Below are 18,190 nucleotides of genomic sequence, written 5' to 3' on the forward strand. Positions count from 1 at the left end.
GATGTTACTACCACCCTGATAAAAATATAATACTTAAAACCAAATACCTTCTGTATGTGAAAGACTTTTGGTTCATTTACAAAGAGAGTGAAATGCAAGTTTTAAAGACTACAATATTTTTGTAAACTTTTTACTTGGTTTTGAAAGCCTGCAAGTTTAATGTGTCAAAGACTGAATTATCTGTCAGGTCTGTATGTTTCTGGAATGAACCAACAACCTCAAGCCTTTGGACCAAAGATTTTTTTGGCGAGAGAGATTACCTGCTCAACAGTAGTGTTTGGGACATGCTTTACCTTATTAAAATATGGCCTAAAAGCCAAAAGTTGTTAAAATGGTGGTGAATACAGATAATATGTATATTTCCACAAAGATACCTTCTAAGATGTCACAGTGTAGAATATTTTATTTTGATAATTAGGGTAGAACACTTATCCATGTGCACTGCTTTCAAGTTTAGGAACTTGAAGTTCTCTAAAATAAAATGACAAACCAAAGTTTAAATCTGATTACACTGAAATCTAGATTCCTTTTACTGCATAACTGATGCTGCCACATCTAATGATGGTTCACAAAACAGAAGCCTCGTGTGAGTGGGAGTTCAGCAAGGTCACAAAAATGTCCATTATACTGATGAACAGTAAGAAGTGGTGAGAACTGTCCAAAGAGTGGAAAAAAAAAGAAAGCTAATGAAAAAAAACAGCAAACCCTACGAGGGTTGTAATCTCAACTTTGGAATACAGGAAAATCCAGCTGCATTCATGATCTGACTTAACTGTTAATGGGGAAGAATTTTGAAAAGCAAATGACCTACTTCATGTACATTAGCAGAAAGAATAGAAATTACAAACTAACAAATTTGCAAACTGTAGCGAGTAGGGGGGAGAAAAAACAAAAAAAAAAAGGTTTTACAGCATGAACCTGAAATAGTTAGTCAAACAGCTGAACCAAGATTTTGTCATTCCTGGGAAAGACAGGAAGTTTCACACACAAATACGTACAATTTTCCCCAAAATGCAAAACCAGAAGTCTCACGGCCAGTCAGGTCATAACAAAACAGTGACAACTGCAACAGTCACAAGTTAGAGGCTCCAAATCTGCCTCAGAAAAACAGAGATGCAACTTAGACTGCCTAAAAAGGTTAGAGAAAATGGACAACTGTGGAATTTCACTTAGTAAAATACATATTTTTACTTTTTATAAAATGATGCCGCTTGATATAAAAAGCTTATGGCCTGCTTAAAACAGAATTAAGGAATTTAACAGTACAAAAAGATCAACGCCTCCTGCAGCCCACAAAACTGAAGTAGTGTTTGCCTGTAGGGGAGGGGCCAACAAAACTAGGCAGTAATCCATTGCAGGAAGATTTATTTTAAAGGAGTGACCCAAATACAGATCCTCGGGGGGGGGGGGAGCACTCCTACCAAAATGTTCAGAATGGATGAAATTGTCTTATTTTGACTCTACAGGAGCACTTTCAGAAATTACTTGTCCGTCAAAGAAATGGCGTAAAAATGTAATCCTGAAAATCTAAAATATAGTTCATGAAAGTTAAAGTCAAATCCTTTGAGAAGTCACTGAAAATGATCCTGGACAATTTGCCTTTGTCTGTATTTCAAAGTAAAATATCACTGAATTAAAGTGAAGCGTTAACTATGGCCATGTTCATTTTTAAAATTATTTTTCCCCCTCGGAACACGCCACAGCTGTGAAAAAAGTTATCCTGGGATAACACAGCCCTTTCAGGGACTTTGGAGATGGGGCAGGATGACAGAAAATGAGCAAAAGGAATTTAACTGGCTTAACAGCCCTCATTTAGGCATGTAAATAATGGCGGCAGTTAGCAAAGTCAAAAAAGCCAGCTGCTAGCGTCATCTCCCTACAACCCATTCAAAAACACCAATGTTCAAGAATCTGGGTGATAAGTAATCTGATAAAGGTGAAGGAAAGTTAAAACCTCCTTTAGAAAAAGATTTATCAACTGTACGGCGACAGAAAACGGGTATAACGACCAGCAGAAATTAAACAAAATACTGTGCTACAGTGATGAGCACATGTGCTTCACTGCATCTGGTTCTCCAATTTGGTTCTTGAAAGGGGTGAGAAATCTATGTCACACCTAGATCAAAATGAGCTTTTGCGGTATGTTTCAGTTTCCTGCCACAATTCAAACACGTACAAATATGTGAAAAGGCAATCCTCTAAACGTACAGTTTTGTACCTACCATAAATGTAGATGTTCGAGTGCTCATACAGCTGCAGTCATAACAGATATGCCGTCAGGCGGGTCCTCGGTCGGCCGAATTCCAAAGTCTAGGTCCAGCGTCAGTTGTCGTCGCTTCTTCCCTGACGTCAGTGCGGCAGGGGTATAAAAAAGAGCCAGCCGACGCCATCTTCTTCAGTTTTTCTTGCCCCAGATGTCAAGTGCCCCCAGAAGGAAGGCAAAACATAAACTTATGTAATCATGCAATATAGAATCAAAAAACAGTAGTTGCAAGCAACTACACCATAAAAGAATACCCCAAATAGGTTGTATGAGAAGGTGTTTGTCATAAGGCCTGTCCTAAGAGGGGATGGAGGGGGGGGGGGGGGCCTGGACTGCAGCTGTATGAGCACTCGAACATCTACATTTATGGTAGGTACAAAACTGTACTATGTTCATCGTGCATACAGCTGCAGTCATAACAGATGGGTAGAATCCCAAAGCTAAGTAGGGGTTGCAGGCACTAAGTGGTAGTAGGAGAAGCAAGGATGCTCTGCAAGACAGCTGTGGCAAATCCTGCTCTAGATTTTGAGTAAAGTGGAAGGTGATAGTGTTTGAAGAAAGTGTGCACTGAACTCCAAGTGGCTGCTTCCAAAATGTCCTTGGTAGGAACCCCCCTGAGGAAAGCTGCAGAGGTAGCTGTGGCCCTTGTGGAATGGGACCTGATGCTAGATGGCACAGCTTTTCCATGAAATGAGTAACAAAAGCATATGCAGTGGGCTATCCATTTTGAGATTGTCTGTTTGGAGATAGCCTTTCCTTGAGCACCTGTAGCATAGGACACAAAGAGTTGCTCGGATTTCCTGAATGGCTTTGTCCTGTCCAAATAATAACGTAGTTGCCTGTGAATGTCCAAGGAATGCAGTAGTCTTTCCCCTTTGTTTTGTGGGTTAGGGTAAAAGGTAGGCAAGTGGATAGTCTGATTCAAGGCTACACTGGATACTACCTTTGGCATAAAGGTAGGGTTGGTTCATAAAGAAACTCTGTCCTGATGGAAAATGATGAAAGGTTGCACAGCCATGAGGGCCTGTAGTTCCGAAACCCTGCGTGCTGAGGTGATAGCCAGAAGGAAGGCTGTTTTCCATGACAAACATTGTAGTTCTGTTGAAGCAGCTGGCTCAAATGGAGGAAGGGTCAGTTTTTCCAATACGAAGTTGAGGTCCCAAGCAGGGACTGGTGGTTTCCTTGGGGGTTTTATATTCTTAGTCCCTCTGAGGAACTGTCTTAAGAGAGGATGAGAGAATAAAGGAGGATCTGTGTTGTATTGTGCAGAAATGGCTGAAGCATGGATTTTGATGGAGGAGAAGGAAAGTCCACTGTTTAACATCTCAGCTAGGTACTGTAATATTTGAGGTATATTTATCACCCAAGGATTCTGGCCCTTTTTCTGATTCCAGGCACAAAACTGCTTCCATTTGGCGGAGTAGGCTTTTCCAGTAGAAGGTCTTCTGGCCTCCAAGATGACATCCTGAATCTCCTTGGAGAGGAGGGTCTGTTGTGAAATCAAGGGATTCTCCATGCGGCTAGATTTAGGGTTTTGAGCTGGCTGTGAAGAGTTTTGAAGTTGTGCTGGGACAACAGAAGAGGCACTAGTGGTAGGATCCATGGTGGGGAATGTGTCATGCTCTTCAGGAGTGGATACCAGTGTTGTCTTGGCAGTCTGGAGCAATGAGAATAATTTTCGGCCTCTCTGCTCTGGCTTTTAGTAGAACTTTGGGCAGCAGAGGGAGAGGCGGAAAGGCATAGACTGTCAATGTTGTCCAATTGAAGGAAAGTGCGTCCACTTTCCAGGCCTGCGGATGATAGGTCCTTGAGCAAAACTTTTTCAGTTGGTAATTTCTGTGGGTAGCAAAGAGATCTATGTCTGGCTGTCCCCATGCCTGAGTTATCTTTGCGAAAACTTGAGGATGCAACTTCCATTCGTGTGGGTCTGTCATATTTCTGCTTAGGCTGTCTGCCAGTGTGTTTTCCTTCCCTGGCAGGAATTGTGCCTGAAGTTGGATTTGCAATTCCAGAGCTGTGTTCCAAAGGGTCATGGATAGTCTGCACATGGGGTATGAATCAGTCCCCCCCCCCCCCGTTTGTTTATGTACCACATCACTGTGGTGTTGTCTGTCCTTATCAATAGCTGGCCTGGATGCAGTAGGTCTTTGAAGGCCATAATAGCATTTTGTACTGCTAGCATTTCCTTTTGGTTGATGTGTAGGTGCTTCTCTTTTTGGGACCATTTTCCCTGAATGCACTGATCTTTCATGTGTGCCCCCCAGGCGTAGTCCGAGGCGTCTGTTGTGATGATTTGATTTGCTTGGGGTATGCGGAAAGGGAGACCTTTGTTTCTTTGGCATGCTTGAGCCCACCACAGAAATTCCTTTTGAAGACATGGAATGAGTGGAATAATTGTTTCCAAGCTGTGACTGTGTTGAGACCATAAGTTTTTTTAGGTACCATTGAAGTTTCCTCATATGCAGCTTTGCACATGGGATCAGCAGGATGCAAGATGCCATGAATCCCAGAGCCTGCAGGACTTTCCTTGCAGTCAGCCTGGTGAAGGTTGCCATTTTGCTGAAGTATTGAGATAGTTGCCCTTGTTTGTCTGGCATGAGGTAGGCCATCTGGGCGTTTGTATTCAAGCTGGCACCCAGGAAAATTCTTGTTTGAGAGGGTATTAGTTTTGATTTCTTTTTGTTGACTGTGTATCCCAAAAAGTTCAACAGTCTTATTACAAACACCAGGTGTTTCAGAAGTATGTCCTTGCTGTCCGCTTGGATCAGGCAGTCATCCAGATATGGGTATATTTTTATTCCTTGAAGTCTGCAGAAGGCAATTACTGATGCCAGGCATTTCGTAAACACTCTGGGCGCAGTAGATAAGCCAAAGGGCAATGCAGAGAATTGATAATGGGTTGAACCTGCAAGAAATCTGAGGTATCTTCTGCAATCTTGTCTGATAGGGACATGCAGGTATGCCTCCTTGAGGTCCAATGTTACCAGCCAAGACTCCTTGCCCAGCATGAGAAGAAGCTGCTGTAATGTGAGCATCTTGAATTTTGGTACCCGTAAATATATGTTTAGGATGGACAGATCTAAAATAGGTCTCCAATCTTTGTCCTTCCTTCGTACCAGGAATAGTCTGGAATAAAACCCTTGACCTTGTTCTTTTGCAGGCACCTCTTGAATAGCTTTCATGTCCATGAGAGCTGAAATTTGTTTTTGTGCCTCTGCCCTTGGATTTTGTGGCAGGTTTGGCATGCCTCTCATTTTTGGAAGGGTGTGAAAGTAGAATCTGTAGCCTCTGTCTATAATGTCCAGGATCCATTTGTCTTTTGTGACAATATGCCAATTTTTTGAGAATAATGCCAGTTTTCCGCCTAAAGGTGCTGCCATTAAAGCTTTGCTTGGCAGGTAAAGGGGAAAGTCACTGTGCCTGCTTTCTGAATGACTGTGATCTATCTTCTCCACCTCTTGGGGTTGGTACTTGCCATTGCCTGGCTCTCAATGATCCTTGAGATTGCTCTCTACCTCTCGGGCACCTGTATCTGCCTCTTTGAGGTCTGTCCGTGGCTGGAAAGGACCAATTTTTTGAAGGCCAGTTTCTGCTGAAACGTGGAGGTTGTACCTGCAGGAAATCTTTCACTGTTTGCATTGATCTCACCTTTTCCTCCATTTTCTTTAGTACCTCCTCAGCTTTAACACCAAACAATACATCTTTTTGAAAAGGTGCATCCAGTAATTTAGCTTTGACATGATCTGGTAAGGCTTGTTCTTTGAGCCAAGCATGTCTACGTATGACAGACCCTGTAACAGCAGCTCTACATGAGGCCTCTAAAGCATCAAAACCACATTGCAAGGTATGTTTACCCACTTGCTCTGCACTATGCAACAAATCCTGCAACTCTTTTAAATCTGGTTGCTCAGGTTGTGTCATTTTGCTTTTCAACTCAGATAATAAAAACTGTTGATACTTTTAACATATGGAACTGACAGTTTAATGCCCTCATGGTTAAAGTGGCCGAGGTATACACCTTTTTCCCCCACCTTTCTAAAGCTCTGGAATCTCTCTCTGAAGGTAATGGGTTTTTAGCAGTAGAGGCCTTAATTCCCTTGGGACCCTGTCAAATAGTTTCTAGGTCAGCAGTATGGCTTTTGTATAGGAAATGGTGTGAATATAGAACCCGGTAATACCTGTCAGGTTTAACAGGAGCCAGAGGTAAAGAATCTGGGTTGAGGCTAGCTTCTGTGTACACATCATCTAATATATCTAAGACAGGAGGGATAGCCAGAGGCCTATTGCTGGGGGAGCAAGAGAAAATCCCCAAGCCTTTTCTTGGAATCTGAGTAATCTTGGCCTTCCCAGTGAAAGTGTTCCCTCAAAGTATGTAGGGTTTCCCCAAAAGAGTAGTCCTCAGGGGGGGAGACCGAGGGAATAGACTCCTCTGCATCAGAGTCTTCAAAAAGAGAATATGTATATTCCTGGTCCTCAGAATGTTCAGAGGTAATAAAGGCTTGATCTGAGGAAGGGTAGTCTTCCTCTAATCTGGGCCATTTGTCCGAGGGGGGTTGAGAAACCCTGATAAGAGTAATCAAATCCTCAGCCATTTTGAGCATCTGTTTTTTAGGCATGGGGCCTTGAGAGGGGGGTCTGTGGTCCTTGTTTTTTACTTTTCATGGCTGCTTTAGATTTTGTGAAAGCCTTAATGGAGAAGGAGGAAGGCCTGAAGGCACCTTGAGAAATGGCAGGCCTGTCTAAACTCTGGGTTTCCCTGCCAAAAGTGGCGTCGGTATCTGTAGTCGGAGTGGGGGCCGAGGAGCCTGCAACCTCGGGCACAGAAGACACCAGTAATGAAGTGTCATCGGTAGTCAGGGGCTACGTAGGTGCCTCGCTGAGAACCGGTAGTCGGCCTTAGTGTGGTGTCAGTAGAAGTCGCGGACCTCGTATGTCGGTCCTTATCCTTGCGTCTTTTACCCAAAACTGGAGTCGGAGTATCCGACGACATAATGTAATTAAATTTTTTACCAAAATAGTGATGGGCGAACTCCGCCCGACGCTTAATAGTGCGTTTGTTGAATCTAGCACAAAAACAGCAGGCCGAGATGTCATGGTCTGGGCCTAAGCAAGGAATACAGAAAGAGTGGAAATCCTTATGCGGTATTTGCTTCCCACATGAAATGCAATTATTAACTTTGTCTGACATCGGTCTGAGGCAAGAAAAGTTTCCCCAACGGGGTACTTAGCTTTCAAGAAGACTTCGGCTGAAATATTTTCGTAAATCTCAGGAGCTGGCCGACCGGCACTTGCGAACTGCTTCTGCTTCAGGCACCGCGTGGCAAGAAAGACTGAAGAAGATGGCGTTGGCTGGCTCTTTTATACCCCTGCCGCACTGACGTCAGGGAAGAAGCGACGACAACCGACGCCGGACCTAGACTTTGGAATTCGGCCGACCGAGGACCCGCCTGATGGCAGGATAACCCCATCTGTTATGACTGCAGCTGTATGCACGATGAACATCTGACCATGGATTTGCAGGATTCTATGATGGACTGGTGCCCCATCCACACTAGTTGCATGCCTTCTACTTGTTGAGTGCTAGGATAGGGTCTGCCTCCCCTCACACGTAAGGCAGGTATACTTAAAGGAAGGAATACTACAAGAATACCATGGCACCCACTGCTCTGGGCATATCATCAAGGATGGTACCTAGGCAAAAGTTTATTACTTGCATGACGGATTACAAAATGTTTACAGTGCCGAGTCAACTCCAATCGAACAAAAGGATAAAGCCCAGGCATCCAGAGTAAGACTTATTTATTTTATTTTACATTTGTTTACCGGGATGGTCTGACTGGGACAGTGCCCATTTTCAGCGGAGGCCTGGGGAGAAAAGCTCCAACCTAAGCTTACATACAAAATTATAACATCAAGTAATAGAATTGTAGACAAAAAAAAGAAGAAGTTATGTACTCACCATAATGTTCCATCTGAGTAGGTATCTTCATTTGTCTGCAACCTGTGGGATACGGATCCGAGCCGGCAACTTCTATCATAGCATAGATCCGAGCTCCTAGCTCCTCCCCTTACCCATAATCCCCCTGCCTACCCTAACTGACCTCAGATCAAGTTTGCCCCATAGCACAGCAGATAAAAGGTGTCCCAATGGGAACATATGCTAATAACACAATAATGATCATATCGGTCAGAGGGAAGGAGGGGGGGATGGTTGTAGACAAATGAAGATACCTACTCAGATGGAACGTTATGGTGAGTACACAACTTAATCTGAAGTAGGAACTTCATTTGTCAGCAACCTGTGGGACAGAGTCCCCAGCTACCTAAATCTTGGGTGGCCTTCATAGAAGGATATTCTGGAGCACCGCACAGCCAAAGGATGCCCTACCTCGGGAAACAACATCTATTTTATAGTGGCTGATAAAGGTGTGAGATGAAGCCCAAGTGGCTGCGGAACAAATGTCATCCAGTGGAACCCTAGCTTGAAAGGCCGCAGAAGTGGCAACGGCCCTAGTAGAATGAGCATGGACTCCTTGAGGTGCAGGCCTCCCCGAGCTCTGATATGCTAAAAGAATAAAACTCGAGATCCATCGAGAGAAAGAGAAACTTTAGAAACTGACTTTCCGAAATTACTTTTGGCAAAGGAGATAAACAGCTGATTGGATTGTCTATGATCAGCAGTTCTATGTATATAAAAACGTAGTTGTCTGTGTACGTCTAAGGAATGTAGCTTGTACTCTTCCTTGTTATGAAAGTTGGGGAAAAACACTGGGAGATTGATGGATTGATTGATGTTCGCTTCCGAAGATACCTTAGGTAGAAAGGACGGATTGATCCTGAGGTAAACCCTATCCGGGTGAAAAACCAGATATGGTGGTTTGACACAAAGAGCTTGTAATTCCGATACTCTTTTGGCTGAAGTTATGGCCACCAAAAAAGCTGTCTTCCAAGAGAGAAATTTGAGATCAACCGTGGCCGCCAGTTCGAATGGGGGACCCATCAAGGCCTGCAAGACTAAGGATAAATCCCATGGAGGTACCACCTCTTTAACTGGGGGCCTAAGGAGGAAGGTACCCTTGAGGAAGGTCTTGAACAGTTTGGAAGTGATAAGAGGGCCAGACTCTTGTCCCACATGGTAGTATGAGATTGCTGCCAGTTGTACCTTGACTGTGGAAGAACTAGCCCCCCCCTGGTGAAAGAGAGAGAGGTTAGAAAATCTAGAACCGATGATATCGGGGCTGTAAAAGGGTCTAAACGATGGTGTTCTGCCCAAATGGTGAAGAGTTTCCATTTACTCCGATAAACCTTCCTGGTGGAAGGCTTGTGAGCTGCTACAAGAATGGCTTTGACCGGTGATGAGATCCCGGGAGTCCTTATGAGGAGTGGAACTGGAGCAACCAAGCCGTCAGCTTGAGGTTGACCAGGTTCGGAGTCGGAAGACCGAGAGGATGAGAGATGAGATCCGGAATGGGATCCAGAATCCATGGTTGATACACTAGGTGAGACAATAGGTAAGGGAACCACGTCTGACAAGGCCAGAATGGTGCAATGAGGATCATTTTGCTCCCCAGCTGCCTGGCTTTCTGTAATAATTTCAACATCAGGGGAAGAGGAGGGTAAGCATAAAGCAGACCGGGAGGCCAAGCATGAACTAGAGAGTCTCTCGGGGACTCCCCCAGGAGGGGGGATCAGAGCAAAGTAATCGTTGCATTTGGTGTTTGAAGGAGAGGCAAAAAGATCGCAACAAGGTTGCCCCCATCGGGCAAATACTTGCTCTGCGACTCGGTGGTTGAGAGACCACTCGTAAGGAGTCAGGATAGTAGACTGAGCCTGTCCGCTAGAATGTTGGACTGTCCCGGAATGTGCGTTGCTATGAGAAAGCGGTTGGTGGAAATCGCCCATTCCCACACTCTCATGGCCTCGCGGCAAACGGGGTAAGACCTGATTCCCCCCTGTTTGTTGATGTACCAGACTACTGACATGTTGTCTGTCTGTACCGCAATTGTCCCTACCGGAAGAGAGTCGTGCAGTGCCTGCAACGTCAAAAGCACCGCCCTCATCTCCAGGATGTTGATATGCAAAGAGGTCTCTACGTCGTCCCATGTGCCTTGGACTGTCCTGCCTGAAAAATGCCCCCCCCCGCCCCAGGCGAGAAGCGTCCGTGGTCACTGTGTCGACTGGCGGAGGTAATGAGAAGGGACGTCCCGTGTGGAGGTTGGGAGACCTGAGCCACCACAGAAGCAATTTTCTGCAAACCCTGCTTAAGGAAATGGGGTGAGACAGGGGGTTGCGAGACAGGGTCCAATGTACCTGGAGGGTCCACTGCAGAACCCTCATGTTCAACCGGGCTAATGGCAGCAGAGGGATTGCAGCCGCCATAGATCCTAGAGCCCTCAGGATCAATTCCGCCGAAGGAGATTGCAGTTGAAGGATGGACTGCACGTGCAAAATCAGGTTCCGAAGCCGATCTGGAGTCAAGAACGCAAGCATCTTTCTGGAATCCAGTCTCGCCCCTATAAAATCCAGCACTTGTGTAGGGATGAGAGAGGATTTGGTCATGTTGATGGTTAATCCTAATAGTGGAGCCAGACTGAGGAAATAGTCCCTGCATGAACAAAGTAGATGCCTTGTTGGGGCTGTGAGGAGCCAGTCGTCCAGGTATGGAAAGACCTGAATTCCCTGGAGTCTCAGGTGGGCCGCTATTACCGCTAGGACCTTGGTGAACACCCTGGGGGCTGAGGTGAGACCAAGGGAGGACCCTGAATTGAAAGTGACTGGCTCCCAGCCGGCGGAGAAACCTCCTGGAACGCCTGTCCACTAGAATGTGATAGTACGCATCCTTGAGATCTATAGAGCACATCCAGTCGTCCTCCCGCAATAAGGGGAGGACGGATTGCAACGTGACCATTCGGAACTTTTCTTTGGGTACCACCAGGTTTAGGAGAGAGAGGTCGAGAATGGACCTGAAGTCCCCCGTCTTTTTTGGCACCAGAAAGAACCTGGAGTAAAACCCTGATCCGACTTGATCTGGGGGGACGGGCTGGATGGCTCTTTTTTGTAGAAGCTGCTGAATTTCTGCGGCAGCCGCCTTCCTCTGACTGGGTGGAACGTCGGGAAGGCTTATGATTCCGGAGTTTACTATGAAGGGAATTTGGTAACCTCTGGATATAATACGAAGCACCCACCGATCCGTTGTTATGGACTTATATTTTGCCAGGTGCCTCAAAAAATGCCCACCCCCCCCCCGACTGCCTCCAGAGTGGAGCAGTCGGGAAACCCCTCAGGGGTTCTGCGTGGGCCTCTCAGAGAACGGTTCTCTGGACCCAAAATTCCTAGGACCCCCTCTGCCTCTGGGGCAGCGTCCTCCCTGTCCTTCTCTGCCACGAGAGGACTGGTTGTCCTGAGCAGACTGGGATTGATGCGATTTTCGGAACCACATCTTCTTCTGACCCTTTTGGTTCTTGGAAAAGGACCTCTGGGGTGCAGAGAAGCGGACTCCGACGGCAGACAAGGTCTTCCCGTCTTTCTCGCTCTGGACAAGAGTGTGAACGGTTTTGCCGAACAGTGCAGAACCATCAAAAGGGGCATTCGCGAATGACGCCTTAAAGGGTTCCGAGAAGTCACAGTGACGGAGCCAGGCATGTCTCCTCGTGACAAGCCCGACTCCGCCTGCTCTAGCGGCTCCCTCCGTAGCATGAGACAACAGCCGCATAGAGGTGTTAGAGATAGAGCGGAGGGTGGCCATTTGGGAGGAGTACAGATCCTTGTCTCCCTCCGACATGGACCCTGGGGGGGAAGCAGCGTATTCCTTAATTAGATCTCGCTGCATCCGAATAACATGTGCCATGTAGTTCAAGGCCCTCATAGAGAAGGTCGCTGAACTGAAGGCCCGCTTCCCAAGACAGTCCATCGCGCGAGACTCCTTGCTCGGAGGATGAACCGTGGGGCTCGCCTGAGCCAACTCTTTCTTGGTGGCTGCAGCCACCAACATGGCATCCACAGGGGGACCTCTGCTCCAATGTGATCTCTCTGCAGGGGGGCTCAAAATTTTGTCTGGACGCTTGGGGATCGGCTCTACCGTGTCACGTTCCTTCCAAGCCCTAGAGGATATGAGATCCACTAGGGAGTCGGGTGGAGGGGACACCCAACAGGTAGATGGTCCTGCCTCAAACGCCTCAAGGAATACGGACTCGTCAGTGGAAGCCTTGGGGGCAGACCACCCACCTCTGATTTTGAGCATTTCCATGATGTCTCCAAAGGAGACATCCTCGGGGGGTGACCTAGGGGAGCCTTCCCCTTCATCCAAGTCCGTATCTTCGGTGAGACTCTCAGGGGAGTCCATGTGCCTCCTTTTGCACTTTGCCTTGTGAGGAATCTCCTCGGGGGGGCTGTCCGAGGAATCCTCACGGGCTGTATCCTGTTCCCCTGGAACTCCTAAAGGCGCTGAGGCAGGCTGCCCCAAGGGCTGGATGAGGGGAGCCAGGACCAGATGAGAAGGAGTGCGGGAGGGAGCCGAAGCCAGGACCAGAGGTCTGGAAGCACTCGACATTGCCCTCTCCACCGCAGCGAAGGCAGTGGGGGAGCCGCTCTCTGACGGATCCGAGATCCGACTCTCACTCGGATCCGAAGCGAGGATCGGACCCGGCGCAAAGAACGTCGGATCCGAAGGACCAGTGTGCTCTGACTGGGACAGAGCCGAAAGCACACCAAATCCCTCGGATCCGAAGCTCGGCCCACGGCTCCGAGAGGTCGGATCTGACAAACTCGAGGGAGCAGTCGGAGCCGTACCCAGCACGGTTGGCTCCGACCTACCCCCGGATCCAACGTGGCTGCGGGTCAGAGAAGGAGCTATAGGAGTGAAAAAAAGGGGTCGAGCTCCCCCCCGGAGGGGGGAGGCAAGAGCACTCCCATCTGCATCTGGGCCTGGATGAATCTCCTCATCATCCGGTCCATGTCCGCATCAGACAAGCGGGTCCCGGGGAGAAACAAGGGGATCAGATCCGAGGAGGAGGAGATCGAGAAGACTTGGACGGAGAAGCCCTCTTGGCAGGCGGGGCCGATGAAGAGTCCTCGGCCCGCAGCTTAAGGTGCTTCCCCCGCCGCCTCTCTTTCCTGGCCTCCCTATCCTCCGGAGCCGAAGCGAGAGGTTGAGTCCCGGTCGGAGTAAGGGAGGCAGGAGTGACCGCTACCGGGGGGTAGCGGGCACTGAAGTACCGGAGGCCGAAGCAGTGTCTGGGGGTAGAAGGCCCACCAGAACTAGCTTTGACCTTCGATCCTTGAGTGCCCTGGGGTTGAACGCCACGCAACCCGAAGAGAGGTGTTCAACCCCAAGGCACCTAACGCACCGAGTGTGGCCATCAGCTGGTGAAAGCTTGTGACCACACTCGGTGCATTTCGAAAAAATGGCTTTAGGGGCCTCCGACATTACTGTAGTAAAGTACACTCACTAGGCCCCTAACACTCAGTCACACACACACGCTACGACCAGCGGGGGAGGGAGAAATATTTTAAATTAAATTAGATTTAAGCTGAAGCTAAAATAAAAAGATTAGTGTAAAGGGTAAACTACCACACACACACACACACACACACACACAATCAGTCACTCAGAAAGAAGAAATAAAAACTTTTTTTTTCTCACAAAAACGCTAAGAGCTCTGAACCTAGCTGTTGCTTGAAGAGCGGCAAACTAGATCTGAGGTCAGTTAGGGTAGGCAGTGGATTATGGGTAAGGGGAGGAGCTAGGAGCTCGGATCTATGTTATGATAGAAGTTGCCGGCTCGGATCCGAGATCGGATCCATATCCCACAGGTTGCTGACAAATGAAGTTCCTACTTCAGATTGAGTGTTAACACATTTACATGATAAAAATGTAAAAACAAAAATATATACATAGTATCAAATAGAACAAGACTTTAAACACTTGAATGTGTGTTGTTAGAAGGGATATGTTAACAAAGTTAGTACGTACAGCCAAATTCTATAAGTAATAGGTTCATAGGCGTGTACTAGGCTAATGGCCCATAGGATTAAACTGTCATTGTGCCACCCAACCTTAGTAGAGCCATTGGAGTGATCCCCGGGGTGAATTTTCTATTTCCCATCCACTCATCAAGATTTCTCTTGAAGGGGGCCAGTGAAGTGCTCTGCTTGACATGTATGGGATGTCTGTTCCATAGCATGGGCAGTCTCTGGGTTATGAGCCTGTCCCTCCAGCATGTTCTGCTGATTGTGGTAGTAAGATTGAGGTCTCTGGAGCGTGTGGTGCGGAGGGATTGTGATTTCTTTAGATGTAGCATTTCTAACAGAGCTGGGTCGGACATGGCTTTGTAAGTCAAGCAGAGATCGCCCCCAAGTAGGCGATATGAGACAGAGAATAGTTGGAGTTTGAGTCTGTCCATATAGGACAAGTGTTTAAGGCCTAGGATCCTCTTTGTGAGGTACTTTTGTGGCCTCTTCAGTTGCTGCAGGTGTCTAGTGAGGTACATGCCATATGGGGCATTGTACTCGATGATTGGCCTAATGAGGGAAGAGTAGAGGGAGACAATGACCTCTTTCTTCCTGGTTGCAAAACCCTTAGTAATGAGATGTGCGATATAGGCCTTTCTGACCACAGTGGTAACGTGGTGGTCAAAAGAGAGGTTGCTGCCAACTTGTGTTCCCAGATTTCTTATAATCCCTTCTATGTTCAGTGGACTACCATTAATGTGGCAATTCAAGGGAACTAGGTTTTTCCCAAAGGGAATGAAGACACATTTTTTGGCATTGAGCTTAAGGCCATGGTTCTGACATCAGTCGTTGGTCTCAATGAGGCCTTTCTGTAGGATGTCAACATCACTTGGGGAGTTAATAATTGCTCCCAACTTGCAATCATCTGTGGACTTTGTCAGCCAGAGTCCCTTTGTGTTGGTCTGGACTTCAGAGAAGTATATACCAAACAGGAGAGGACCCAGGACCAAACTCTGTGGGACTCCACTTGTGACTGGTCGGCAGTCTGACAAGGAGTCAGCTACTCACACTGTGTGTTATATCAGTGAGCCAATTTGCAACCAACCTAGTGATATAGGGGTTGATGCCTAGCTTAGTAAGTTTTTCTATGATTCCTGAGTGGGGAATGGTATCAAAGGCCTTGGCCAGATCAAGGTAGGCTGTATGAACCATCTTACCTTCATCCACAGCTCTGGTGACAAGACTCAAACAAGTCGACCAAGTTGAGCAGGCATGATCTACATTTCACAAAAACCAAACTGTGAAGGATCCAGAGTTTGGGGATTCCCTACATCCTTGTTTATTAGGTCCACGATGATGCGTTCCATAGCTTTACATATCAGACTCGTCAGGGTAATGGGGCGATAGTTCCCGGGGTCTGTAGTCGCTCCTCCTTTGTGGAGATAGATGACTGTAGCAGTGCACCATTTGGTGGTGACAAAGCCTGAGGTAAGGCTGTGATTGAACAGGGCACACAGGTGAGGTGCCAGTTCATTCTGTAGTTCATGTAGAACACAGCCAGGGAAACTGTCAGGTCCCATTAAAGCTGTATTCTTGGCCTTGGACAGTGCTGTTTTAACCTTGTGCAGCAGTAATACTGGGTGTCTGGCAATCTAGTGGTATTGTGATGGGTCCTTTCAGGGGAAAAGGGGCAGGGGTAAAGTTAGCACTGAATCTGTTTGCCAGTATATTTGCAATATCCGTTGGCTCGGTATAGGAGATACCATTGTGCAGTAGCTCAGAACAAATCTGGGTATTGCCATATAGATTTTTTACATAACTATAGAAGGCCTTGTGGTTGTCTTTACTATCTGCTGTTCTGTTTTCATAGCTAGCTTTAGAGGATTTGATGAGGGATCTCAACCTTTTGCTGAGGCTGATAAGAAGTCTTTCCAGTCTTGGGACTTCACCTTATTCCACATCAATTTCCTCCTTCTGTTGTAGAGAGTTTGTTTATGGCAGTTTGGCTTCCTTTTTTTTTGAGGAGAGCATCTTAGTTCTATTGGGTATGGTGAGATCCATGCATTTGTGTACGTGTTTGTACAGTGCACTGGTGTATGATATGGCAGTCATGCAACTATTCTCCATTTGCATGGGTGCTGTGAAGTTAGCCACCTCTGTTTTTAGGAGCCCAAAGTTAGTTTTTCATGGTGGTTACCTCTGTTGGGGGGGGGGGGTGGATTTCCAAGGTGATTAGCTTGTGATCAGATCTAACCAGGGAGGAGTTGACTATTGGTGTGGAGCAACGGTCTCCCATGTTAGTAATGACCAGATCAAGGATGTTGCCACCTCTAAAGGGGGTAGGAACGAGTTTTAGTTCAGGCCATTGGAATTAATGAACTCCAGAAAGCGTTGGGCAAGTGTATTAGTACATGAGTAGTTTTCCCAGTTAATGGAGGGGTAGTTAAAGTCGCCCAGTATGACAGTGTTAGGTTGGACCCTAACATTCTCCATGGTGCTTAGGAATGTGGAGTGTGAATCTTGGGACATGGCTGGGGACCTACAGGAGGCTACGACCTGATTCGCTGTCTTACCCAATGTTAGCTGCACCTGAAGTATCTCAGGATGCATTACTGTGGGCTACTAATCTGGATGTATGCACATCCTTTAGGAATATGAAGGCACCACAGCCTTTGGAGCTTCAGTCCAAGTTCTGGGGCAGAAAGGTGTGGAAAGAGTTGTAGCCTGGTAGTGCAGGGGTGCTTTCTGCTGCCTTGAACCAGGTCTCTGTTACAGCACAAATGTCGATGTTCTCCATTTTATGGAGTACTTCGAGCGAGTGCATTTTGAGATTTAGACTTCTAGCATTGAACAGCATGACCCTCAAATTGCATTTGTTTGTAGCTGTTATGGTAGTAATTTGGTCTTTGGAACACCGCCTAAAAAAGGCACTATGGGGTGATGGGGTGACAGATGCAGGCCATCTCTGGCAAAGCATCGAGGTCTGTCAATCATGTCATACCAGGCAGACCGATACTGGATCCCCTTAGAATGAAAACAGAAACTTAGCCAATTGTTGGAATCAATCATTTTCTGCTTGTACTGTAGTATAATTCTGGGTGATGGTAGGATGCTGCTCCAGGCTAGGGTCATACCCGCCTGTGAGGCTAGGGTCATACCCATCTGGGCAAGATAATCCGAGAGCTCCTCCATGTCTCATGTAGTCCTGGGAAGTACGTCTCAGGTCATTCACAGAGTCATATTTGTACATGTTGTTGAGGGACTCGAGTGTGTGTGTTATGTGGCGGATCCTGGCACCTGACAGGCAGATGACTGTTACTTTCTCCTTATTCAACCTCGTGAGTGGGACATCAGTGTGCCTCACTATCGAGTCACCTATGACTAATGTGTTGGGCATGCTGTTTTGCCTCAGGGTCTTTGGCTGAGTGGCACACTGTTTAGGAGAGTAGTGTGTCTCGGGATTAGTGTTGTAATGTGATGGTCGAGTGCGATTCTGCCTAGAAGGTCTCTGCTGTTCTGTTAGATTTTATGCAAAATTAAATAATTAATTAACCTGGAGTGTTACATGTGCAAAGCCAGGATTCAAATAAGTGTGTTTTGAGAGACATTTTGAAATGATTAAGATTTCTTATGAATCTTTTAAAGGGATTCAACAAAGTAACTTCCTGTAGCTTCTCTCAAAAGGACTTTATGTAGTTCTTTGGTGGGGGGAGGTGGAGGGTCTCAACCACCCGCTGTCCAATAAAGAAGTATCATGTGGGCTTCATTACCTTCCAACTTCACTCTGAACTGTAGTGGGCAAGAAACTAGAGACCCTAAATCCATGTCCATACTGTCATGCAGCTGCACAATGGGAAATGCAGTTCTACATCATTTTACACACGTTCTTTTACATGCTCCATCTGCAAGAAGTGCAATGCAGCTTCCTTCATCTTTTAGCTAAACATGTATTTTGCGATTTGATGCAGCTCTAATACA

The sequence above is a fragment of the Protopterus annectens genome, chromosome 5.part1 (genome assembly GCF_019279795.1).
Source record: "Protopterus annectens isolate FY-2018-M chromosome 5.part1, PAN1.0, whole genome shotgun sequence".
Classification (NCBI taxonomy): domain Eukaryota; kingdom Metazoa; phylum Chordata; order Ceratodontiformes; family Protopteridae; genus Protopterus; species Protopterus annectens.